We start from the raw sequence: 22483 nt of genomic DNA, 5'->3' as shown, positions 1-22483 counted from the left end.
TAACTAGTGAAGTATCTAGGTTGTAAAGGATGATGTAAAAATAAGAATAATGTTTACAGAAAATGATTTGAACTAACCTGAAAGGAATGTTGTAGTAAGCCCTGCTGAGTGGGTACTAAGGTCAAGATGTTTAGTTAAAAGTAAGGAACATTGACAGGATAGGACAGTGCTCATCTGTGTACTTTATGGTGCACAATACTAGGAAGGGTACCTGTATGCCCATGATAATAGCGCATCACACTTTTTATTTTGGTTAGCAGATCTTGAAGAAAATATAGCCTGCAGGAATGTGTTTGTAACAACAGGTTTCTGATGGAGAAGTCAGTTTAAATTTGACAGGCTATATAAGTAATCATTTTTTCCAAATTACCACAACCATAAACGTAAAAGGAATGGACACAAGAGATACTACGTATGCTGGAAATTCCTAGAGGTGTTTGCAGACCAGCACAACAGTGAAGGTTCATGAGTGAATAATATACACAGATGTAAAGATTCAGAGTATACATATTATCTTCCTTTTAAGTAAATGATAAATATTTTCCCAGCTGCTTGGGATTGGGAGAGAAAACTAAATTGTGTAACGTCTTCCCCTGCCAGTTCTCTAAAAATGTGTTTTATACTCACTACTAGATTCAGGACACCCTCCAGTCTTTGGAAGAGAGAGGTCGGACATGATGCTCAGCCTGGCTGCTTGTCATGAAATGCCTATGAACACGACCAAGGTGGAGCCGCAGAGCAAAGATATGCTGGACGAGGCACTATCACCGACAAGAAGAATGAAAGAGAGAAGGGCTGTCCAGAAGCCCCCAGCCTGTTGGTCTACTTGTGCCTGAAGTCTCAGCCCATTGGGCCTAATTGGTGGGCTCACTTGTGTGGAGTATCTGCCCCCCTTGGTCCATCTCCAGTCTGACCCCACTCCACCCTCTCTTCCTTTGACTCTCCCAACCCCCTTTTTGACATGGGGTTTTAATCCACTTGATGAAGGAACAGTGCACGAAGATAGAATAGGGTTAGTAGGAGGGATGGACTTCACGGATCAAGAATAGGGTGCAGGTACCCTGTCTAAGGTACCAGCAATAGATTAGTTAGTGAACAGGGCAAAAGGACTGTGATCCCAGAGAGAGAACGACCTCGCCCTGCAACGTGGAATCTGGATCCGAGCTGGACGCATAGCTCCACCGCCGGTGCTCAACAACGCCAACGCTAGATGAACAATGGGAGCCTACCAGTGATGGCTCACTGTAAAGGACACTGGAAAGAAGAGCTTTGACAAATATCATTCCCTGACCATCAATTATATTAGGTTGAATTTCTCTCCCAATCACCTTGTATTCATTATGCCCCAAATGGACAAGAAAAAGGTTTTCCTTTGAAATTCCACATCAATTGCATCCATAGTGTCATTGTATTAATAGCATAGGAATATCACACCATATGAAAGAAAGAGTAAACTGTGTATCACAAGGATTATACAACGCCAGTTGCCCTCATGAATATACTTATTAGTTTGGCTCCTCACACAGTCCAGTTCTCAATAATGCACTTAGTGGTCCTTATCCTACAAAACAATTAGTATGATAAACTCGTTTTTGTGTTGGAATGAATTTACTGCATCATCTAGGAATTATGCTCATCACCAAGTTTAAACGTGTGGTACAGCAAATACCCTTTTTTATACACTATCTCCCAGTTTGTTACATTCACTGCATAGGTTATTGACAATGCTGTTTGTACTGATAGTGATCTTCTTCTCCTGCTGTCTGTGCATCTGCCTGTACAACCTGTATGCCACCAAAGACTACAATGAACAGCCCAACTGCATGTTTAGCTATGGGGCAGGAAGTAAAGGGACTTATGGCGATAAATATTGACAAAGAAGAATGGACTCTATAATGATACCATCCTCTCCTCTACCACCCTCATTCCCCTCCAAACAATTATCAATGTTGGTTACCCACCCTCTGCTTCATGTATAATCATGTTAACTTGTACACCACCACAGCAGATGAACCTGAACAAAAATGACCTAGCCAATGTTAAAAAGTGGGGACTGTTAAAATCGATAAACTTTAGGTGTACATAAGCGGCGTTCATTTATGTTCACCACAGCCATATTGTTAAAAGTAAAATGACGATCGTGAACATTGCCTGCACCATCTTGTTTAGTGGGAATTTCTATGTGCATGTAGGCTGCAGCCATTTTATCCATCCCAGCCAATTTGTACTCTGCTGATCACCTTTGTTTTACCCTGCCCTTACTAGCATCCCTCTGACCAACCTGGTATGTGAGCTGGGGGCTATAAACTATTGCCACGACAACCATCAACACCACTTGCTGCCACAAACTATTTTTTCCTCTCATCTCTGTTTACAGGCAAACCCATGGACACTCTTACACAAACAGGTTCCAAATACCAGACTCTTGCAAACATGGTTTATTGCACTGCACACAGCAAGACTTGTTTTTGCCAACATTGGGACCTGTTTTTATCAACAGAACAGACTCTTAGATATGGCCGGTCTCACATGTTTTAGACCCTGAAGCAAGGTCCAGCTACAAGATTAGATTGTCTGTTTGACCTGGGTGGGAGGAGAATTAATGTTGGGCTTGTGTAACCATGTTGATGAACCAATGTTGGACTTGTGTAACCATGTTGATGAAACAATGTTGGGCTTGTGTAACCATGATAATGAAACAAATGCATTGTGTCAAACCTGTATAAAAGGAAGAGCTAAAGGAGTTGCCAGCAGAACACCTCCCTGAGACATCCCGGTGTCTGCAGTTGACATGGTCTCCTCTTAAGAGTAATAAACCTTTTTCTTGCCTTCCAGTTCCCAGCGCCTGCCTCGTTATTTTGATAGCGATTCCAAAGTGAATTAAAGGTGACCCTGTGCCGGGCAGCATTGGGGGTCTTAGGAGACTCTCTGCTTTTCACACTACTACTTCTGAAGCAAATGAAATTGTTAACAGTGTTGATGATGTTTTGGTGGGGCGAAGAATGGAGGTTTGTTCTGACTGTGAGGTAGGTGGTGAAGGTGAGCGCACTGTGGAGTGTGACAAGTGGGTACGTACCAAACCCAAATGGATGTCTGTTTTTATTTGTGATAGAGTATGTAAATAACTCATTTTAGTTCATTCCTATGGATGTTCCTTTCCAAGTGTGATTCATCATGTTTTCAACTTAATTCATCTTGGTGATGGTATTTCTTTTCGTTATGGAATATCTATATATTATTTGTTTTCTGTTTTAATATTTTTTTTGTGTTTACTTTCTTTTGTCATGATTCCATTATTAAATACAATTTGTTCTATGCTCTGTGTCCTGCTATTTGTCCACTCTAGCTGTGAATTCTAAATTGCTGAGAGGACATAAGGAACTGATCGATGGATGAGGGGTCTCTCCTTCCTGCTGTACCATGTTTCTTAATATGGAATAAAACGTTACAATAATCCTCACCTCCGAGTCCACAATTGAATTGAAACTTTCTGTTACTATAGCTAGGACATTTTTCATTCTCTTTAACATGAAGTTGTATCTTATGCATTCAGCATGCAGCATTCAATATACAAATTCACTATATTCAAAATAGCAGTGTCCTAAGAACAATGCATCAGGTTTCATAAGGTAGTAAACCGAGACCATGACTGGTGCCAGTGGAGATATCTACAGGGAGTAGACATAGTCTTATAGTTTAAATATCGCAGTGAAGTAAGCATCTCCCCTGGTTTGCGGAATCAGCTGTTTTGCTAAATATTTTTAAGGGCAAACATTAATCCAATGTAATCAAGCACTGTTGGTTATCTATAGTTTTCCATATTTATCGTGTCTATAATGAACAACATCGCATCCATAGTTAGCATCCAGAGTTAAAGTGGGGCTATGCTAAACGCTAGTCCTAGCAGTTACAGTATCCGCAGGGGTTGGTTATGGCCTGGGATCGGATCGAGCAGCCAGGTGCTGGGGAGGAGATTATTGAAGGGCCTGTTCGTGCGCAAAGGATGAAAGGGCATGTGGGTTCGGCACGGGATGTGGCTCCGGGGCATGGTCGCGTTGAGGATGCTTTATGACTCTAGCATGTGTGCTTGGGGGCTGCCAGCACGAGGGGGATGATAGCAAGGTCAGGGAGACGTGCAGGTGATCAGCAATGTTACGGAATGGCCACAGTGTCTAAAATGGCTGCCGCTTACGTGCTCACAGAGGCCTAAGTTGGACAAGATGGCGCCGGTAATGTTCACATCACATTCTAATATTCAACAGTCCTTCCTTTGAACATGCCTAGTCATCTTGTCAATCTATGTCAATGTTCATAATATTCTGTATCTCTCTGTCATACAATGCTTTCATATTTTCAAATTTTGTGTCCAAAGTCTTAGGGCATATTGAGTTCATAAAAAGAGAGCATAAGGGCGGTATGCATTGTATCCCCAGGCAGCAACCACATATTACAAAAAACTGGCACCAATATTATCATCAACAGTTTCCAGCCCCATTCTTTCAAAATGTTCCAAAACCAGCTTCCAAGTGTCCAACCTTCTTGTTCCTGGTGGATCTCTGATGCCAGTCTGTGAAGGTGTTCGATTGCTTTGTAGACGGATGGTGAGTAGTCTGGGACAAAGGTGCAACAGCTGGCACCCATAATGCGGCATGCTCCTCCACGATCCGCTAGTACCACATCTAAAACAAGGCGGTTCTGTAAAGCCACCAGGCAGACCGCCTGCAGCTCAGCTGTGTTGTTGGTGAGGATGCTGGTTGTGATGTTCAAAGCTGTTTCGACTGCTTGGGTCAGATGTCGGATGGCTCGACTGTTCGCCATCAGACCCCACAGAGGGATAAGTCCTTTTGCTGCATCGAGGAACTGTGTGGAGTCTGCTTGTTCTGTGTCTTTGGAGCGCCTTTCTCTGTGATGGCCGGCTGGCGCTATGTAAGTTGGAGGGAGATCAAAGGCGATGTAGCATGTGCCCCCCAGCCTTTTGGGAGCCAGGTGTAGGCTTTTGTACCGCAGACGAAGTACATGTTTGCTGATGCAACAAATGATGGGGGATCATCAGTGTTCAGAGTCCTTTTTATGGAGTAGGAACTGTGGCCCATGATTTTCGTCCCATGGCCCTCGATGCATACAAGGCCTGAGACATTTACCACAGATAGGGCCACAGTCAGAGTTGCGGCAGTTCGTTTTCGCAAGAACGAGAAGGTGGGTCTGGCTGGGTTGTTGAATACTTGCATTTCAATCCGTTCTTTTTCAGGAATGTTCATTTGAAAGGTTGCATTTGATGTCGGAGGGCAAAAGGGGGCAGATGTTTATCCAATTTTGTTCAGCCAGAACTCGTTGTAGAACGGTTTCATCGTTCCATCAGATGTAGTATTGTCCTTGTAGTTCTCTTGCAGGAGCATTAACCAGGCAAGGCAGGACCCATGAACAGAGAAGGGTGAAGGGATGAAAGGAATAGAATGTTCAGTTGCATGTGGCAGCAGCCCACAGACCCAACAGTTCGTGGCATTGGCGGCAAGATTGTGCTGATGCAGTAGTTGTACAAAGGAGTTGTTCCAGAATTCCTTGCGTCGTTCTCGGAGATGTGGTGACAGTGATACTAGATAATGTTCTTTCTTGGTGGTGGGCTGCATAGTGGGTAATATTGTCTGGTGAGCAGGAGCACTCTCTTCTATGATCCAGACTGTGACCATTAGTAAGAGGCAGATGAGGGATGCAATGAAAAGTACAATTGTCTTTGAACTATGCAGCTTGGCAGTCTTGGAGTACTTGTGGTGGGTCTTCGGTCGTCCGGGATCTTCCATCATTTTCAAGAGGCTCGTTGACTGGCAGGACCACATACTTTGTCTAGCGTTTCTCCTGGTAGCCTTTTGTAGTGTTAGCTACCGTTCTGAGACTTTTGACTCAGTTAGTGGTCTGCTTCGTCGGAGCACTCTCTTTTTGTCGCAAGTTGTACCCTTTTCCGGATGGCACAGTGGGATCGGGAAATTCTGCCAGTTCAAGTGTCTCTATTTCTGGGTAACAACTCAGGGCTGGTCGGGAGCTCTTCTTGGGTGTCCACGTCTTCATTCGTTGCCAGTGTTGGGGATATTCTATTGCAGTGATGTGCATGCAGCCAATTTTTCTTTCCTTCCACTTGAAGTGCAGTTCGGGTGGTGATCAAGACTTGCCAGGGGCTCGTCCACCTGGGTTACAAACTCTTCGACCTCTGGAAGTTCCGTGTCAGGACGAAGTCTCCAGGTATGATATCATGTTCGGGACCCCTGGATGCGTCTGGTATGGCTTGCTGCACCTGTTGGTGGACAACAGTTAGTTCTTTGGTAATATTATGCAGGTAATCAGACATTAGAATGTCCGGGACAACATGGATGGAGGTTGGCTTCGGCGCGGCCCAAATGTTCATTGGCCGGCCAAAGACAACCTCGTACGGAGTCAAGTGGTATCTGGTTGGGGTGGAGCGCATTGATTGCAATGCCAGTGGGAGGGCATCAGGCCATTTCAGTCCTGTGGTGGCAACTATCTTTGCTAGTTTTAGCTTCAGTGTGGCGTTGTCTTTCTACCAGGCCCGCAGATTGGGGGTGGAAAACTGCGTGGAACTTTTGTTTTACTCCCAACCCTTTCAATATGAGTTGGATAACTTCGGCTACGAAGTGGGGGCCATTGTCGCTCCATAAAATTCTACAAAGGCCATAGCGTGGGAAAAACTCTTTCAACAACACCTTTGCAGTAGCGGTGGCGGTATTGTCGCGAGTGGGGTAAGCTTCCACCCATTTGCTGAATGCGCACACAATAACCAGGACGTATTTCAGACCATGGCACCTTTCTAACTGAATGTAATCCATTTGGAGGATTTCAAAGGGATGGTCGGGGACCCCAAACCCTCCCCGTGGTACTACCGCCCCTTTCCCTGGATTGTGTTGTAGGCATACCATGCATTGTTGAACTAGGCATTTTGCTGAATCTGCTATCCTGTCATTATGCCATACTCTAGTAATCAGTTCGGTCATGGGAGCGGATCCTATGTATGCGGGTAAGTGTGCCATGGTCAATATAGGGATCAGATACGCGTTAGGTAGCAGCCACTTGTCTTTGCCTTTTGTCCTCCAGCAGCCTTCATCGTCTTTTAGTCCCACCCGAGCCCATTCAGTCAGTTTGTGTGGTGTACTTGTCAGTTGGATATCTATTATAGTGGTCCTAGCGTCTGTCCATTTCTCTGCTTGTGACCTGGTCACATACATTCGTGTCGTCGTTCTGTTTTCAGCTGTGGCTCGGACAGTGATGTCAGCTAGTGCATTTCCCTGTCCTATAATGTCTGTTACTTTCTTATGTGCTTGGCATTTGATTACTGCTAGCTGTTTGGGGAGGAGGACTGCTTCGGTCAGGGCGGAGACTAGATCTCCATGTAAGATCGGTGTGCTGTGTGAGGTCAGGAATCCCCTTTCTCTCCATAGGAGCCCAAAATGGTGAACTACCCCGAGGCATACTGGCTGTCCGTGTAAATGTTTACTGCTGTCCCTGCTGCTAAAATACATGCTTGTGTGAGGGCAATCAGTTCTGCCGCCTGTGCGGATCGCTGGGTAATGCGGGCGGTTTCAATAATGGTTCGGGCCGTGGTGACGGCATTGCAGCTGAGGTGGTGCCGTCAGGGAGTTTGATGCACGAGCCATCTACCCATAGTTCCCCATCAGGCTCTGGGAAAGCAGTGTCTCGGAGGTCTACTCTGGTCTGTTCGTCAGTAAGGGTCACACAGTCATGTAGGGGAGTTCCATTAGGGTCGTTTTCAGGCAGTGGTAACAATGTAGCCGGTCAGAGTGGTGCATCGTTTCAGGGTAATGTGTGGTGCCAATAGGGTCAACTCGTATCCGGTCAGTCGTGCACTAGTCAGGTGCTGGGTCTTGGTCTGATTCAGGAGGGTGTCAACAACATGGGGTACTGATACTGTAAGGGGGTTGGAAAGCACAATTCCTTCACTCTGTCGTATCGAAACTGCTGCGGCTGCAACAGCTCGTAGGCAAGCTGGTAATGCTCTGGCTACGGGGTCAACAGCGGCTGAGAAATAGGCGCAAGGGCGCTGTTTGGGGCCAATCGATTGTGTCAGGACAGATAATGCACATCCCTCTCTTTCGTGTGTGAAAATGGAGAATGGTTTGGAGTAGTCTGGGGTTCCTAGAACGGGTGCCGAACAAAGGGCATCTCGCAATTCTTTGAAAGAGGTCTGGCATTCAGGGGTCCAAGGGAGGGGAAAGGGAACATCTTTGGCTAGAAGGGAAAGTAGGGGCTTAACAATGAGACTAAAGTTCGGCAACCACTGTCGGCAGAATGAGGTGAGGCCTACCAGAGAGCGGACTTGCTTCTGGCTCTTAGGAATGGGAGTGTCTAAGATAGTCTGGATTCTGTCAGGTGTGAGTTTTCTCCCTTCCTTTGATAAGAGGTGTCCTAGATATGTCACTTGGGATTTACAAAACTGCAACTTCTTTCGGGAAACTTTGTGACCATTCTCTGCAAGAAAGTGTAGGAGCTGGATGGTGGCTGTGACTGCAAGTGGAGTGGTGTCGGCTGCTAAAAGGATATCATCGACATACTGTATCAACACCACTCCGTCCGGTAACCGGCATGTAGCTGTCTTTTGAGCGCCTGGCTATAGATATTCGGGCTTTCGGTGTACTCCTGGGGTGCTCTACAAAATCTATACGAGCGGAATCTTAGGGTGAATCCGAAGAGGTAGCGGCTGTCTGGGTGAATGGGTATGGAGAAGAAGGCATTTTTGAGGTTAATGACAGTGAAGGTGGTGGCAGTGGACGGGATCAGGGTCAGGATGGTGGTGATGTCAGAGACTACAGGGTATTGTGGCACGACTATCTGGTTGATCCCTCGTAGGTCGATAATGAAGCGGTACGCTTTCTCATCTCCCTCTCCTTGCCTTTTGTTGATCGGCAGAATTGGGCTGTTGCAGATATTGCTTACTACTTCTTCTACTACTCCTACGTCTACTAGCGACTGTATTATTTCAATCAGTGCTTTCTCGCCTTCTGGTAATATCTTGTACTGGGGTACTTTCGGTAGGGTCGCGTCCTTTCGTACAGTCACATGCACCGGGTCTATCATCATTCGTCCTACGTCTGAGTCAGCTTTCGCCCATAAGAGCGAGGGTAAAGTATCAAGTAGGGACATGTCTGCGTCAGTAATGGGGTACATGTGTCGGGAAGGGCAAGATCTGAGTAGGCTGGGGTTGTCATATAGGATGACTCGGACTCCGTCGGGCGAGCACCTGATAGTTGCTCGAAAATGCTTCAGCAAATCAAGACCCATAATGGCGTCTGGGGTATTGGAGGAGAGGAGGAATGTCGTGTCAGTGACATTGTTTTCAAGGTCAAAAGGGATCGGTTTGGACAAGGGGTTGGTGGAGGGTGTACCATCAAATCCTATTGATGTCACATGTGAGCCAGACAAGGGTGCCCTTTGAATCAGTCGTTTGGATAATGCACTACGTGTTGCTCCCGTGTCTACCAGAAATGGAGACTTCGTGCCTAGGACCTTTGCGGTAACATAAGGGCCTTGCTGGTCAACATAATGCTCGACTGGATCCCTTCCTTGCCCTTGGCAGTCCTATGCAAAGTCATATGCGTTATCGTAGTCAGATTGCTGGTACTGATTCTGTCGGGGACGGTCAAATGTATTCGTTCTACCTGGTCTTTCGTCACTAGCGTCGTTTGCGTACCCTCGTCCACGTCCTCTATTTCTCGGTCCATTCGCTAGTTCTCTAGTCTCTTTGTTCCTATTCATGTCTAACAGGACCGGACATTGAGACTTCCAATGTCCGTACTCTTTACAAAACGCACATTGGTTCTCACCTAAGTCTCTACGTCCAGCGTAAGGTACGGGTGCATTGTTACTGGGCAGTGGAGTTCTAGGAGTATTCTGTTGATGACTTCCCTTGTATTGTTCTTTCCCTATATTCACGCCTTGTAATTGAGATATCATAACTCGTTCCTTTAAATCTTTCTTTTTCCTTTCAGAAGCTCTATCGCTTTCATTCGTCTGGTGTTCGTAATACTGGGCCATTTGGAGGATGGCCGCGGGCTTTGAGGCAGCCCAACTGTTTTCACTAGTTTGCAATTTCTGCGAAACTTCCGGTAATAGACCTTTAACGTAATTCTGTACAAACAAGTGATGTCCGGTTGCAGTGGTCATGTCCTGTCCACTGTAATCGGAGAACACCGTTTCGACCCGGGAGAAGTATTCAGAGACGTCTTCTTGGGGTTTCTGGCGGCAAGCTGTTACTATAGACCAGTCTACCTTTTTCTCGGGGATTAGGGTCTTTACTTTTTGTATGATCTTATCTGGGAGGTCTAGTATGGCTTTCAGGGGTTTCTGTCCAGGGTTTCGTTGCTTATCTAGGATGTCGAGTTGTTCCCAGATATGTCCGAACAGGTCAGTGTGGTTGATTTTCCGGATTTGCTTCCACACGTCGGCTGGCAGACATAGCCCAAAGAACAAGTCGATGTCGGCAAGGGTCATAATTGTCGACCCTAAAGCGGTACCTAATTCCGTGTAGAACGCGGGGGGATTCTTTCTCAAGTCCAGCAAGGATTTGCGGAACGTCAGGATGTCCTGTCTATCCCAGGGCTGATATACCCAGTTGTAAACTACTCTTCCTTTTGCGTCCTGGTGATTTATGTTGTCGTGAGTTCCCTGTCCTCTAGGGGGAACCCAGTAGGTGGCAGCTTCCTTTATGGGCATCATATTGTCTAATTTCTCTATCGGGGGTTCAGCTATTACAGGTGTGGCGCTCTTGACTATTCGCCCTTGTTCTATAAGGTGGTGGAAGACTTCTAGGGTGTAGGAGAAGAGTTCTGCTACGTCACATTCGCTCTCCTCTCCCGTGTCCACCTTTCTATATAGAGTCATGAGTCGGTCAGGTCCTACATTCTTATATTTTTCTTCATAAGCCGTGAGGGTGTGGTAACAGAAACGCACAACGAAGTGTCGTTTGTGATTGTTGGCATAGGAGTTACACGTATCTGTTATGTACTCTTCTGTCTCTTTTCTGTCAACCAAGGTTTTAACTATTTTCTCTATGCCGGCTCGCTCATTTTTGCTCAAACGGGGAATTCTCGCCGGTTCTTTCTCTTTGGTTTCGATCTTTTCTGAGGTGCCTCTTGACAAGGTGTTTAGCACGAGAGGCTCGGTTGGCGCGGAGGCCGTGGGTACCGAGGCCCTGGCACTACCTTCGGTTAAGTTATGGGGTTCTAGGTGCTGTACTAAGGGATGGGTAGGGGCATAAGGAGGAGGCATATAGATGATTGGGGGACCTAAGAGTAAATCATTGTCTGTCCTTTGCTTCGATGGGAGCTCAGGGTAAAGCGCTGAGGGTGTTCTGACAGGGCAATGGCCTGAGGTTTCTGATTCTTGTTCTTTTCTAGCTTTTTCTCTTTCCTTTATTTCTTCTTCCAACTTTTTACCAGCTAAGTGAGCTGCTTTTCGTAGCTCTTTATCGATCTTTGCTTCGTCTCTCTTCTTACGTTGCGTTGCTTCTTTTCGCCACATGCCGAGACTATCAAGCATGGTTGGCGTGGTTTTATTTTTGCGAAGGGCTATCTCTAGCGCTTCGATTTTAGTGAGGTCAAAAGATCTCATCAGTGGCCACTGACTTTCTCGATCTTTCTTAGTATTTTTATGCCATAGTTTGCTGTAAGCTATGGCGACTAGTCCATATCTAACATACATGTCCTTATTAGGGGTGCCTTCCAGTGGAGCTGGATGATCTACCTCTAATAAATGATCTGGGTTGAACCAATTACCAATCAGTGGGGAGAAGATAGGCATGACGTATATCGGACTAGTGAAGATCTCAAATAATGGTGGACAAAGGTCCGCACTACCTATCCTTCACTACCTGCAAAGACTAGACAGAATACTTCTATTCTTCGTTGTTTACAAACAGAGAATGTCTCAAAAAGAACCAATATATCGATTAGCAACGGAGGCTAAACAAACCAATCAATGAGTAATACTAGTATTTTCAAAACAATCAATCAATCAAAAACAGTCGTGCTGCACGACCTTACCCGGACCGTATGGACTGTTTCTCGTCTTCCACTTCCAGCGCCCGATCGTCCTCTATTCTCCGTTATTGCCGCGGCACTCCTGTGGGATCCCAGTCAGGACCGTAGATCACTAAAGAGAGGTCCGTTCAGAACCGGTGAAGGTCGGATGATCGGCTGCTAGGCGAGGGTCTTTCGGGCAGGATCTCTTCCCGATGGTTGCAGTCGTTCACTCCGTCGTTAGGACCTCTCTCACTGGACCCATGTGTTGCTGATGGGCCCCGCGTTGGGACGCCAATTGTCGAATAAGCACATTTTCCCCAGATATCCTCAAGCACTGCTTGGCGTTAGTCGCCTCTAATTCACTCCGTATTTATCAAATAAAGAGGCGGGCGCTGGACCTGGAAAGCAGGAAACGGGTTTATTTCTTTTAAGGAAAACACGTCTGATCGGACAGGCAGAGTGTCGTCTCGAGGTGCTCTAACTGCATCTCTGTGGCCTGGCCTTTTATACACATTTGTAACGTTTTATTGTAGTGTAACAAAATTCCTTGCATTACTTTGATGCATTGTCAAACCATCTTTGGAATCCCCGCTTCAGGCCCGTTCCCACACATATCAACAGTAACTGTCCCCCACCCCGGTCTCAGTAGGTGATTGCTATTGCAGCTGGGCATTCCGGCAGGAGCTGAAATGTACGCAATCGGTCGGATCTCATGGGGACGCGTCATTGATTAATTCCGGCCCCTTTGATGGGAGGCGAGATCTTACTGTACGGGGACAATAAACTGTATCCGCAAGGGTTGGTTATGGCCTGGGATCGGATCGAGCAGCCAGGTGCTGGGGAGGAGATTATTGAAGGGCCTGTTTGTGCGCAAGGGATGAAAGGGCATGTGGGTTCGGCACAGGATGTGGCTCTGGGGCAGGGTCGAGTTGAGGATGCTTTATGACTCTAGCATGTGTGCTTGGGGGCTGCCAGCGCGTGGGGGGGTGATAGCGAGGTCAGGGAGACGTGCAGGCGATCGGCAATGTTACAGAATGGCCATAGTGTCTAAAATGGCTGCCGCTTACGCTCTCACAGAGGCCTAAGTTGGACAAGATGGCGCCGGTAATGTTCACATCACATTCTAATATTTAACAGTTAGTGGATTAGTGTCATGCCTGCCGAGCCTCGTACTGTCAGACCAGCCGATCCACGAGAGACGTGGTTGGCAAAAGCTTGGTTGGCGGAAATTTGTGGTCAGGATAGCGCACGCGTAAAGAAGCACGCATGCGCACTATCGCTATATAGGTCTTTCGTTTTTCGGATACGACGCTTTGCGTTCCTTCCGGGTTCTCAGCTTAGCTTCCGGGTCACGGTGGTGGCGTTCGGGCTTCGGCGGATTGGAGTTCGGGCTTCGGCGGATTCCCTCTTCATTCCAAGCGTTAGTCTCCTGTTCACGCTCTCCTACTGCCCAGATAAGTACGAGTGCGAGTTGTTTGTCAGAGTTGATCTCGGTTGATTGTCTATCCAGTGCAGAGTCGTCACTGGAGATTTTCTGTTCAGTGTATCATAGTTCTCATTACGGAATTTAGGGAGAATGTTTCCCGACCACAGTGGTGGCTAGTTATTTGTTTACCAGAGATTCTTAGAGTTGGAATTGGAGCTCCAGGGAGGTTTCTATATCTTGTTTTGCTGACATAAAACAGGTACAACCGCTCTTCTATAGATCAATAAATATAAGAGGTAACATAAAGAAGTACTGATTATATCTTTCGTGATTCTAGGGAAAATTACAGAGATGTGGGTGTGACTTCTTGTGGAGAAACAGGGAGTCATTCTTCTTAAAGACACTGGAAACATTAGGTACATGCATTTCAGTATGTCAAAATAGATAGGTAAACATATGACACTCTGAGTGACAACCTATTATCCCTATCGTATAGGAATCTTCTTTTATAATTCACACTACCTACCTTTCTGTGAAGACAACAGAAGTGAAGCTAGGTACAGGTAGAAGCACGGCACGCAATCCAGGTACCCCATATCTTGGTTCAAGACATACACTATCACCTCTTTATTACCACATTATTCTAATCACTTTCTCTTTATTCATAGGAGGGTTTCTGAAGAGATAGTGAGTGATGACCAGTTCTCTTCGCATCCTGGATTTTCAGTCTCTGTGTCTTCCCCATCTTTCCTTGTTTTGTTTCCCTGTGTCCCTTGCACTGGCATCATCTCTTATCACCAAGTATATAAATATCTCATTGGTGTAGAGTGAACCGGTGTAGGGGAGGTCAGGAAAGAGCTTCAAATCTGTGGTGTTTCCGAGACAGCCATCAACAGGACACGACAGAACGCAAAGCCTTTAACATATACTGTCGCCTAAACACCATGGAAGTGACGCTATCCGATTTAGCCAACATGATGGGTAGTCTTCAGTTAGAAACCCAGGCCTTAGCCACTCGATTAGATAGAATGGATAGGGATGGAGGTGGGACAGCCTCGGGCTCACAAACACCAGTTATACAGGTAGTTACCCCTACTCCCCCTTTGCCACTTGCACCTCCTGAACGCTTTGCAGGAGATCCTACTAGATGTGCCGCCTTTATCAGTCAGTGTCAATTGCACTTCATGTGCAAACCCACTTGTTTTCCGACTGATCAGGCAAAGGTGGCTTTTATGATTTCATATTTAGGAGGCTCAGCTTCCAATTGGGCAATACCATTGATTGAACGAGATGATCCGTTGTTGTTGGATTATGCTAGATTCAAGGGCGAATTACGCAAATTATTCGATAAACACACCTTCACCCACGCGGCGGATACCGAGTTACTTCAGTTGAAACAGGGAACTAAGGATTTGCCTACTTATATAGCAACCTTTAATCGTCTAATGGCAGAAGCTAGCTGGCCCCAGGAGAAACGTAGTGCTTTATTTTATAAAGGTCTACGTGATGAATTAAAGGATGCTTTAGCTCATGTAGTAGATCCCCCTGATTCCTGTCCTGAGTTGATCGATTTGGTGGTCAAGTTGGATCATCGTTTGGGGGAACGCAGGAAGGACAAGACAAGATATGAATATAGTAAGACGTTTTATAGAGAACGAAAGACTGACACTGAGTCCACTGCAGCCTCTCCTTCAGAAGGAGTAGAACCTATGCAGATAGGGAGTGTGAAAGGACCAATCAGCGAAGCTGAACGACAAAGAAGAAGGGATCATAAGCTTTGCTTATATTGTGGCAAGGCTGGTCATTTCCTACGAGAATGCCCTATCAAACCTAAACAAACTAAAAGGTCGGAAAACTAATAGACCCGAAGCCAAAAGAGACTGAGGCATCGGGTCATTCAGGTTCTATAGTCTCCTCAACCTCTCTCGTTCAGAGTCATTTCATGGTACCTTCTTTGTTGCAGTGGCAATTTTCTCAGACCCACATACCCATTATGGTAGATTCCGGAGCCTCCGGGAATTTCATGGATTTAGACTGGGCTCAACAACACAAAATACCTACAACACAAAAAGAAACCATAGAAGAAGTATGTACCATTGATGGTAGCACGCTAAAGTCAGGACCCATTACACTTACTACTGATAGCGTTCTAGTGACCTTAATGGATATCCATACGGAGAAAATGTTCTTTGATCTAATACAATCCCCGCAGTTCCCTATAGTATTAGGTCTACCCTGGTTACGAACCCATAATCCGTCTATTGACTGGCAAAAAGGTATTATCGAGTTCAATCCCGAAGTATGTGGAGATCATATCAAACAATCCGAGACACAGGATACTCCAGATTGGAAGGCTGAACCACCTTCTTTGCATCAAGAACAAGAGGCAGTTCTGATAGGTGGTAGTGCTACCCAACATACAGAACTGCAAATTGATGAACCAGACAATTCATTGCCGGATGTCTATTTGCCTTTTTCATCCATTTTTGATGCCAAGGAAGCCACCTGTTTACCCCCGCATCGGGTATATGATTGTCGAATTGACTTACAAGCAGGAGCGCGCATTCCCACTAGTAGGGTTTATGCGTTGACCGAAAAAGAGAATGTGTATTTAAGGGAATACCTAGACAAGATGTTAGAGTTGGGTTTCATAAGGGTGTCTAGATCTCCCGCATCCTCAGCCCTTTTCTTTATACCGAAACGGGAAGGGGGCTTGCGGTGTTGTATCGATTATCGCTCACTCAATTCAGTTACCATTAAAAACCGTTATCCGCTCCCTCTCATCTCCTCCTTCTTAGATCAAGTAAAGACAGCCAACTTCTTTACTAAATTAGATCTGAGAGGTGCATACCACCTAGTAAGAGTAAAGGAGGGAGATGAATGGAAGACGGCTTTCTGTACGAAATATGGACTTTTCGAGTATTTAGTCATGCCGTTTGGTTTGTGCAAGCCCCCTCGGCCTTCCAATATTTCATAAATGACATTCTGAGAGACATTTTGGATCAATATGTCATTGCTTACATTGATGACTTACTGATATATTCGAGTACAGTGCAGGAACATATCCATCATGTCCAATCTGTCCTACAAAGGTTACGGGACAATGATCTGTTTTGCAAACTGGATAAGTGTTTTTTCCATAGGTCACGAGTGTCCTTTCTGGGATATATCATTTCCTCTCAAGGATTGGAAATGGATCCCCATAAGGTACAAGCTGTGGTGCAATGGACTGCACCTGCCTCAGTGAAAGAAGTGCAACAGTTCATTGGCTTCGCCAACTTCTATAGGCGCTTCATTAACCACTTCTCAGACATTGTGACACCTATTACCAAACTATTGAGAAAGGGAATTCCCTTCATCTGGACATCTGAAGGTGAGGATGCTTTCCAGACTTTAAAGAAAGCTTTCACGAGCGCGCCTGTTCTGAGGCATCCTGACCAAAGCAGTCCTTTTGTGGTGGAAGTGGATGCGTCACAGGTAGCTGTAGGGGGTGTGTTATCACAGATTCATCCTGACTCCGGAGAACTGCATCCAGTGGCATTTTATTCCCACAAGCTTACTGCACCCGAAGTCAATTATGCGGTAGGGGAAAGAGAGCTGCTTGCAATAAAGAAAGTGCTGGAGGAGTGGAGACCTTATCTGTTAGGCACTAGATATACGGTTACCATCATCACCGATCATAGAAATCTCCAATATCTTAAGACAACTAAAGCCCTTTCTATGAGACAACTGAGGTGGACACAATTCTTCAGTGGGTATGATTTCGAGATACATTTTAGATCAGGGAAAAAGAACGGGAAGGCTGACGCCCTGTCCAGGTTAGGTTTTGAACCCTTACCTTCAATGGACGTACCACCTTCTATTCTGGATACCAAAAAGATCATAGGGGCAACCAGTAAGGAAGAGAGATTCTTGAGGGATGTAAAAGACTCACAGCAAGAACCCCAAACCCTAGAATACTTGAGGAGTCAAGAAACCCAATGGAGGGAGGGTCTAGGATATGTACACGGAGGTTTATACATTCCCACAGAGCTATTGAGACAACAAGTTTTACAGTGGTGTCATGCACAGGGCTTAGCGGGACATCCTGGATGCAAGAGAACTGTAGAACTGGTAAAACGGTATTGTTGGTGGCCCAACATGTCACAGGATACACAAGAATTCGTGAAGACATGCCATGTCTGTGCACAGGGTAAAGCCACACACACCAAACCAGTGGGTTTGTTGAATCCGATTCCTACCCCTCCTGGTCCATGGCACACTGTGTCTATGGATTTTATTGTAGAATTACCTCGAACCAGTACAGGAAACACTGCAGTGTTAGTGGTGGTAGATTTGTTTACAAAAACTGCCCATTTCATTCCTTTGCCTGGTTTACCCTCTTCTATGAAGCTTGCTCAAGTGTTTTTAAAGCACGTAGTTCGATTGCATGGCATACCCTTTGTTTTGATCACAGATAGGGGTACCCAATTCGTCTCACGATTCTGGAAACAATTATGTGAGTTGTTACAAGTGGAAGTACGTTTGTCATCCAGTCACCACCCACAAACGGATGGACAAACCGAAAGGGTCAATCAGAGCCTAGAACAGTTAATCAGATGCCAATGTCTCCAGTCTATGAAAGAGTGGGATGAAGTCATCTGGTTAGCTGAGTTGATGTATAACAACAGTCATCACTTTTCCACTTTATTCACTCCTTTCTATGGTTCCCATGGGTTTCATCCTAGAGTGTTACCTATACCCCTTTCTATCTCTTGCAACACTCCCTCAGTATCTGCTATGGTTCAACAGCTACAGACTGTACACAATTCTGTTTCTGACAATTTAGACAAGGCTAAAATACAATATAAGAAGGGGGCTGATGCACACAGAACACCAGAACCAGTGTATAAGACGGGAGACCAGGTATGGCTGTCCTCCAAACATATTGCTTTAAGAGGGGCTTGCAAATTCCAACCTAAGTATATCGGTACTTTCGTTGTCTCTAAAGTCATCAATCCAGTTGCCATGAAGATTGACCTCCCTGTGTCCATGAGAATACACCCTGTGTTTCATGTTTCGCTCCTGAAGCCCGTTGCACCGGGTACTCGTTTGCCAGTCAATCCTCCACCTGTTATGGTGGATTCAGATGAAGAATATGAGGTAGAAAGCATTATCGACTCCCGTAGGAGTAGAGGAATATTGCAGTACCTTATACATTGGAAAGGGTACGGCATTGAGGAACGCAGTTGGGAACCTGCAAGTCAGATCCATGCACCTAGATTGGTGCGTTTGTTTCACAGACGACATCCAGGAAAGCCCAAACCTGTTGGGGGGAGTTTGGGAGGGGCGTACTGTCATGCCTGCCGAGCCTCGTACTGTCAGACCAGCCGATCCACGAGAGACGTGGTTGGCAAAAGCTTGGTTGGCGGAAATTTGTGGTCAGGATAGCGCACGCGTAAAGAAGCGCGCATGCGCACTATCGCTATATAGGTCTTTCGTTTTTCGGATACGACGCTTTGCGTTCCTTCCGGGTTCTCAGCTTAGCTTCTGGGTCACGGTGGTGGCGTTCGGGCTTCGGCGGATTGGAGTTCGGGCTTCAGCGGATTCCCTCTTCATTCCAAGCGTTAGTCTCCTGTTCACGCTCTCCTACTGCCCAGATAAGTACGAGTGCGAGTTGTTTGTCAGAGTTGATCTCGGTTGATTGTCTATCCAGTGCAGAGTCGTCACTGGAGATTTTCTGTTCAGTGTATCATAGTTCTCATTACGGAATTTAGGGAGAATGTTTCCCGACCACAGTGGTGGCTAGTTATTTGTTTACCAGAGATTCTTAGAGTTGGAATTGGAGCTCCAAGGAGGTTTCTATATCTTGTTTTGCTGACATAAAACAGGTACAACCGCTCTTCTATAGATCAATAAATATAAGAGGTAACATAAAGAAGTACTGATTATATCTTTCGTGATTCTAGGGAAAATTACAGAGATGTGGGTGTGACTTCTTGTGGAGAAACAGGGAGTCATTCTTCTTAAAGACACTGGAAACATTAGGTACATGCATTTCAGTATGTCAAAATAGATAGGTAAACATATGACACTCTGAGTGACAACCTATTATCCCTATCGTATAGGAATCTTCTTTTATAATTCACACTACCTACCTTTCTGTGAAGACAACAGAAGTGAAGCCAGGTACAGGTAGAAGCACGGCACGCAATATCCAGGTACCCCATATCTTGGTTCAAGACATACACTATCACCTCTTTATTACCACATTATTCTAATCACTTTCTCTTTATTCATAGGAGGGTTTCTGAATAGATAGTGAGTGATGACCAGTTCTCTTCGCATCCTGGATTTCCAGTCTCTGTGTCTTCCCCATCTTTCCTTGTTTTGTTTCCCTGTGTCCCTTGCACTGGCATCATCTCTTATCACCAAGTATATAAATATCTCATTGGTGTAGAGTGAACCGGTGTAGGGGAGGTCAGGAAAGAGCTTCAAATCCGTGGTGTTTCCGAGACGGCCATCAACAGGACACGACAATTAGTAAACATAAAATGTTAGTGAACGTAGTATGGTAATTAGCCATTAGTGAGCTATTAATTAGTTAGTCATTAGACAATTGACAGAAGCTGAGTGTTATGTTGAATACTCACGGCCACCATGTCCGGGTTCGCAAGCATGCGTGATGCACACATATTGAGGGTTTCAGACGAGTGTTGGAGGGATAGGTTAGTGTGTTAATCAGGAGACTAATCGAAAACTGAGGACTGAGCCGGGTGACAATTCGAGCCACCTTAGGCCATCCAATTGCAAGGGCATATTTGATTGTGATATATGGTGCTGTAACGAGATATACATTGATTCACTTTATATGTCCATCTTTTGTTGCATGTATTCGTCTAGGAATGTTGTTAGTTAACACTAGTTTTACATTTTGTGTTGATGCATATTTCCTGTCATTTTCGCTTTGTCTTTTAAGAGTTCATCACAACTTTTTTTGTTGCTACTAATATAATGCTAAATATGCCAGCCTACCATGATTACTGTTTACTTAACTCATCTCTAAATTTTCAAGGAATGATTACTAATAACAATAAGCATTGGCAAAACCAATAGCTCTGGTCTTGCCAAGCGGGTATGGTGGTTGTTTTTTATTGCAAGTATATGCTCCAAAAATACAAGAAGAACAGAAAGTACAGTCATTTTAAATATGGCAGTCATTTCCTTGAAATAAAAAATAATAATACATTAACCTTTACATATCATTTTAATAGAAAAGTACAGGTTTTCTTTGATGCAAGTGCACTTAAAAGTGATATAGGAAACCTTTCGTTTTAATGCACTTCACAGGAAATTTTGACTTATACTGGCACAAAAAAGTACTATTGTCTTTGAATGGCTGTAACCTAAAGACCTAGTTTAAACATATGGATGATTAATAAAAAAAAAAAGAATAAATAAGGGAAAGAAAAAAACACTGGCATAGTATTGGCCCAAGAACGCTTGCACTGAAGTGCTCTTCTTTATAGATGGCTGTGCATAAGTGAACAGGAAAAAAATGCTATCACTCCCAGTGCAAGAAAGCCAATGATTCTAGTAGGCTGACCCATTGAGACATGCTGTGTACTGTGGTATGTACGAGCAAAATGTCAGTGACAGTTGAACAGACCAATGGATGAAGAGGACTGACCCATCGTCCATTTATGTATGAATATATGTATTTTTATTCATGCATTTGCTGCTGGTTGTATGACCAACTTGAAACAGCTAAAGCATTCCCAAGACCAGAGGTAAAAACGTCTCTATTGCGCATTGTGAAAGGTGATAGCACGTTGTGTCAAGAGACTGTCCAGGGTACTCAGGATACTGGGACTGGTTCAGTTTATTTATTATGAGCGCAGAGGTATTAGATTTATACATTAGGGTACAGCTACTGCCATAATGCCAATATCCACATTCCCCACTACGAAAATACTCTTCACCAAGACAGCATCTGCATTGTCCCAGTATGTAAGTCAGTACAGCTGTGCTAGAAACAACATTATAGTTGGTATGTAACATCACCTGCACGCTCGAAACCACAATGGCCAGTATGAAAAGCACCATTTTGTATACCACAAGCAATACTTCCCAGGTATGTCATGCCAGGTTGCTTAGTTAATTTATTCTATTTAGCGTATGTGTGCAGAGAACTACTGCCCTGCAGGTATCCAAATGGCCCTGTTTGTGAAGTGGCTGAGGGCTGCTCCTCCGTATCCTTTTGTAGCGATAGATGAACGAATGTGCCTCCATCTTTCTAGGTGCTACTTTAGTTTTCCTTCCTGCAAGGAAGCAGAGTGGGCCCCTCACAGAGTCACCACTGAAGTCACCTGTAGCGGAACTGTACTACGCCACTATCTATGCATATGTAATCTGGCAGTGTTTTACTGTCCACTTGTTTTTAAACACAGAACAAACCACCTGTAAAAGTGTCAGCCTTTGAATGAGGGAAGCAAGGGGGTTACTGAGGGGGGTGTGGAAGCTTGCATGAGGCTATGACAGGAACGGGGCCATGGGTGTGTTCAGGACTAGATAATGGTGAGCCACCCAGCACTATGTACACTGCAGCCTAGCCTGCAATCTACATAGTAAATTACAGTGCACTCAGTCTGCCAGTTCCTCCCTTGCACACTTCCATCTCTCCAGGAGTATCAAAGATTCTCTGTATGTCTTTGTAAAGCTGTTCCATTTTGTGCTTTTTTCCAAATTGCCCACTGTTTTTCCTCCAATAGACTCAACAGTTTGTGAAACTACTAGAAGCACACTATCTTTCAATGAGAGATGTTCAACAAAGAACCAAGCTAACTTTGGTTAGCCCAGGCTTCTCATCTGTGTCTCCTCAGAAACACAAATACTGGTCCTCTGAGACAAGAATACCCCAAAACAACACCCCTAGTCTTCCCTCTTCAGTCCTGCTGCAGGTAGGTGGTCCATTTGCCTGCAAGTACTCATCTGGCTTATGGAACCATTCTTCCAGCTCTTACGAGTCCAGAGATAT

General features: G+C 45.1%; 1 long non-coding RNA gene across 2 annotated transcripts in view; it reads left to right on the top strand.

Moving 5' to 3' along the window:
* The window catches only part of LOC144767196 (uncharacterized), a 709556-nt gene that overhangs the window by 23588 nt on the left and 663485 nt on the right, over positions 1-22483 (top strand). Inside the window, exon 3 of one of the 2 annotated variants that reach the window (XR_013598095.1) lies at positions 634-2826. The exons of the other annotated variant lie outside the window; for it this stretch is intronic. This is a non-coding gene — a long non-coding RNA (uncharacterized LOC144767196). Of the gene's footprint in view, positions 1-633; positions 2827-22483 lie in introns of those variants that run through there. 2 annotated transcript variants of the gene reach the window in all.

The sequence above is a fragment of the Lissotriton helveticus genome, chromosome 7 (genome assembly GCF_964261635.1).
Source record: "Lissotriton helveticus chromosome 7, aLisHel1.1, whole genome shotgun sequence".
Taxonomy (NCBI): Eukaryota; Metazoa; Chordata; class Amphibia; order Caudata; family Salamandridae; genus Lissotriton; species Lissotriton helveticus.
This window is presented reverse-complemented; position numbering and strand designations above follow the sequence as displayed.